The 4,771-nt window shown below is 39.8% G+C and overlaps 1 long non-coding RNA gene across 1 annotated transcript; it reads right to left on the bottom strand.

Moving 5' to 3' along the window:
* Positions 1-1,851: 1,851 nt before the first annotated feature.
* LOC148184710 (uncharacterized) lies at positions 1,852-3,420 on the bottom strand. The gene is made up of 3 exons (XR_015772105.1): positions 3,299-3,420; positions 3,020-3,134; positions 1,852-2,237 (listed from the first exon to the last, which is right to left on the bottom strand). It is a non-coding gene; the product is annotated as an uncharacterized LOC148184710 (long non-coding RNA).
* Between the last annotated feature and the right edge of the window lie 1,351 nt (positions 3,421-4,771).

Raw genomic sequence — 4,771 nt, 5'->3', positions numbered from 1 at the left:
TTCATGACCTACACTGCAAGCAGAAAGGTTGCAGAAACAGAGGATGAAGCTATAGATGATAAGCTGTGCATCACAGTGAGAAATGCTCTTACTTTGCAAGCCAGTTTTGAAATAATAAAGAATATATAAGAACCTAAGGTTCAATTTCGATTTTAGCTGAATATGTGTTACTGTTACCTGCTATTTCTATTATTTTGTAGTATAAAGACTGGGCAGTCTCTCTGTCTCTGTTGTCAGTGTATTAAGCAACCTGGACTAGCTTTGAAGGTAGTTCTCCTTTGAGCAGGAGGTTGGACTGGATGACCTCCAGGAGTCCCTCCCAATCTATTATATTTTTTTTTTAATTTATCATCCTTTACAGAAACTTCATCATCTGATGCACTGACACAGGAATGTGATCACCCCTCTGTCCTCTCACCCTTGTCTCTCAGCAGAAAACCATCTCTTTTTCTTGGCCATGCCTCTGTTCTGTGTGTGCAGGCTGGAATCCAGGTGATTCAGGTACGTGGCAATCAGAGCCACAGTGACTGGTGTGATCAGCCAGGATCCTGCTCATTGCACCTGTACTGACTGCACAAGGTAGGCTGCCTTTCCTGGACTAAGTGCTCAGTAACAGGGCTTTGCAACGTTATCTGCATACTCTGTAATCTGTGCCTCAGTGCCTTATCAGACTGAGACATAGCATAGAGGGCAGTTATTTCCCTCTTTGCCAGTGCATCAGCAAAGATCGCCATCATTATGGGTATGCTGGTATCTTTGGTGGGCATTGAGAGAGTCTCTTTTAAATTAAATAACTTGTCCCTCTTTTAGAGACAACCAAGTGACATTAAACCTGAATCTGAGACTCATATTTTAGCAGATCAATATTTTTGGTGTTTTCCCATAGCCCTGCATTCATCTGCTTGTTTTCTTAAGCATCATGCATTTGTGAGCTGACACCTCACATCTGGCAACCTATTAATTTGCCTAAAAGACACATTATGGGACACAAACTCAGTGGTGGATATACTCCCTGCTTTATTTATTAGACACAAACCTAGGGTGAGACATTGCACTAGATAAGTTGGCCCAGAAAAATTTGTAAAAAAGATGAGAGGAAAAAAAAAGGCACTTTGCTTTCACAAGACTTAACACTGGTTAAGAAAGAGCAACTGAAACCTAAAGGGCAGTTCTGTACTTTAGTAGTTCTTGGGTAGAAAGAAAATTTATCTGTTGTATTAGGAGAACAAAAGCTGGGCTTCATTGTTCCTTGAATGGCCCTGCCTGGCAGAGTGAATTCTGCAGGGCTCAGTCTGATGCTGGCCCGGGAAGGATGCAGCCCATCTTTGTCTCTTCCTGCCACCACTGCCTCTAACCAGCTTCTGCTGTTTGTACTTCCTTGCAGGGGCTTTGGTTCACTTCTGTCTTTCATTCACTCATTTACCTGTCTTTTTCCTAAAGTTGATTTCCTGCTTCTCACCCACAACCAGTGCAGTTAAGTGGAACCTTAGCTCCAGTATCCTGTGACTTATTTTTTAGATATAAATACAAATGTGTTTTGTAGGATACCTCATTTATAAATGTGTATTTCCTTCTTGATGGTGTTTTTTTGGTTGTTTTTGGTTTTTTTCTTCTTTTAGACAATAAGTTGCATGTTTATCATCGAGTACAATAGAAAAAACTTTTTGGAACGTCCATAGGAATGACGGTTGCAATAACAGCCATTATTAAGATTCAGTGCATACACACTCCTGCACTTTTTATGTGTTCTCAGAATTCCTCAACAACTGCATGTGATGTCTTTACACTCATTGCTAGTCTAGGTGACAAGCTCATCAAAGAAAAACATACTCTGCTTGAATGGCCTCTGAAGATCCAACGTTTTCACTTCTCTAAGCAGCTGTTGCCTTTTGGGTGCTCTTTTGTCATGGGGATGTTATGAATTTTAAGTCATTTTAAGTCTGTTCTCACCTCCCTCATGCTCCCAGCCAGAAAAAAATAATTTAGAAAAGAGGCAATTAACCAGCACTCAATTTGCTGCAATAGCATAATAGTAATAATAATGGTGTTTGGTCTGGATGCCTTTAGGGACACAAGAAATTCCTTATCTTGTACAGTTACTGGAATTTTAATTTTCTTGTTTTCACTTCATTTTCTTTTGCATGAAAAGGAAAACCAGAAAAGCCAAGCACGCTTTGGGCATTCTAAAAGTGTAATAATAAATGTTGTGCACTTGTGGTGAAGTTCTGTTCGGAATTCTGTAAAATAAAAGATATTTTAAACTTCTGTATCTCCAAAGGAACAGTAAAATTGTTAATAAGAATTATTTTCAGAATTTTATTAGCTGAATTTAAATAACATGAGTTACTGGTAAGGTGATTGCACCCTCATCCTGTAAGATGTCAAAGGATCCACACACATGATCTGCTTAGAGATAAAATGGTCGGACTAAATATGAATAGGCTCATTCAGTAAAGAGAATATTAGTTTTAGATTCTTAAAATTAATACAATTTTTCATTAACTTACTGATTCCAAGCAAAAAAGAATTAATTTGCTTGAGTATCAGCACCATTTTCAAACTCAAAACAATCAAATGCACTTATTGGAATAATAGCTGGAAAACTGCCTTGAGATGGTCTGTCTTTTCCTTTCAAAAGTGCATCAATTGTGACAAACTTACTGAACTGGCAAAATTAAACCAAGTGAAAATTTCCACTTCATCAACAGGTTGAATCATGTCATGCCTTATAAAGCATGAAGTTTAAAAATAAAGAATGACTTATGTTCATAACAACTCTCGGCTGTGATGCCACTTCTGCTCTTATTTTCAGCGTAGTCAGCTTCTGTAGCTTAGAGTTATTTTGCCTTGTACAGTACAGTTAATTTCTTTCTTACAACATGCATAGCAGAAACCAGAGATTTAAATCTCCTCTTTCCTGCTGTGGCTAAACCACTCAAATAAATGGAAATGGGAGTACCATGTGTAAATAAGGAGAATTATATCCCATGATGAATTATTAATGTAACTGGGTCGTCACCTGTTGAGGCGATCCAGGGGTGTGGGTTTCGTTTCATTGACATTAATCTAGAGCTTGTAGAACATCCCATTCCATTTCCTGTTCTGTCCAGTTGCTGTTAGGAACATGATTATGCCTGGAAAGATTGAGAAAAATGCTGCTTTTTTTGAGAATCACAATAGCATACAGAGGGAGTCAATTATCCTCAGACAGGCACCATTCAAATTCCCAAAAGCAGTGTAAGTGCCAAGAAAACCCCAGAAAGTTCAGCGGCTTTGTTTGGCTTGGAAAAACACTCACTCAGAAATTTGGCTTTTCATTTATCCATGATCCTTACAGCATGCTTCAGCTGGAGCCTGGCTGAAGTCACAGTATGTTTCCTTGACCAAGTACCACTGGAGCCACATTCAGCCACAGGACTTCTAAATGCATTTCAGGCCTGGGCTTCAGGCACAGGGAGCTTTTCTACTCTCTTCAGGGTTTTCAGCTGAGCTCTATTTGTGCTGTGATTGCTTGCCAAGTTAAAGTACAGTTCTCATAAGGTTTACAGATCATCCTGTTACTAGGTGGGAAAAACAACCCCAGTAGAATAGTCACTTGGAATATGATGAGTCTTCTGGACTGGAAGCAGGAGCGATCAAACAGAAAGAAAGGTTTGAAGAGGAGACAGAATATACATTTCAAGGCTGTGAGCAGAGCCATTTTCAGCTGACTACTGGCAAAATTCCATGCATCCTTATTTTCTATAGACAGGTTTATCTGCTCCCATATGTTAGGCCCTGCTTCAGCTCCAGATTCATCCGCTTTCATTCTTTTGAATGCATCTGTCCTGTTAGTGCTCTGCCTTGGGAATTAAAAGGCATTAAACTGCAACCTGTTATTTCCATGATTTCTCACTCTTAGAATGCAACAAACTTGCTACAAAGCTTTTCCTGTGCCTTGCATGTGCGTACCAAACATATGGAAGCCAAAGCAAAGAGGCAGTGCATATCCTAGAAGGATTTCTTGGCTTCCAGAGTGGTTATGACTTTTCAGAATGAAGGTTTATTGAACGTTTCCCAAAGCAGCAGCTGTACAAATGGCTCCCACACCATGAGGAGGAAGTATATGCACTAATCCTTGAATTGGTGATTCATGCCAAGACATCCTGGGGACAAACTGAAACCCCAGAGGGAAATACCTCTTAGATTTCAGGACCATTGAAATGCTAAAATCACCTCAGGATTTTTAAAGATTCTCTATTTTCCTATCAGTTTTGTTTGCAAAGCCCATTTGTTGCCCAGGGGCAGCAAGTAGGCTCCTAACAGTTTACTGACATCCAGTAAGCATAAATTGACCTTTGAATTTAGTAGTACCCTGCCAGACTGATGCTCTCCAGGCTGGAGTTTAATATACTTTCATATGTTAAGACTCTTTATCTTCTTCCCACTTTACAATGTTAAGCTATTCCTGAAAATTTACATCCTTATCATAAGTGTATGATAAAAATTGCGGGGAAATGGGAAAGAAGAGAAATTATACAGTTTCTTCATTGTCAGCATTGTCAGCTGACCTTTCAGTGTTGTCAGCTCAGGTTTGGAGCTCTTCTCAAATGTCTGCCAATGCTTTTCCATCCCTGACTCAAGGGAATACCAGGAACAGTGTGCCTTTCTCAGCCTTCCCCAAAAGCATCAAGTGTGTGATCTTTTTCCAGCTCCATGGGGGAGGCTGTGCAGCAATCTAAACCCTTTCCATTTGTGTCAGGGCAATACAGCACCTGATCACTTGGCCTTT

The sequence above is a fragment of the Pseudopodoces humilis genome, chromosome 3, assembly GCF_049639895.1.
Source record: "Pseudopodoces humilis isolate 2021_Gansu_Grassland_sample_001 chromosome 3, ASM4963989v1, whole genome shotgun sequence".
Lineage (NCBI taxonomy): Eukaryota > Metazoa > Chordata > Aves > Passeriformes > Paridae > Pseudopodoces > Pseudopodoces humilis.
The sequence above is the reverse complement of the archived record's forward strand: the minus strand, read 5'-3'. Positions and strand labels throughout refer to the sequence as shown.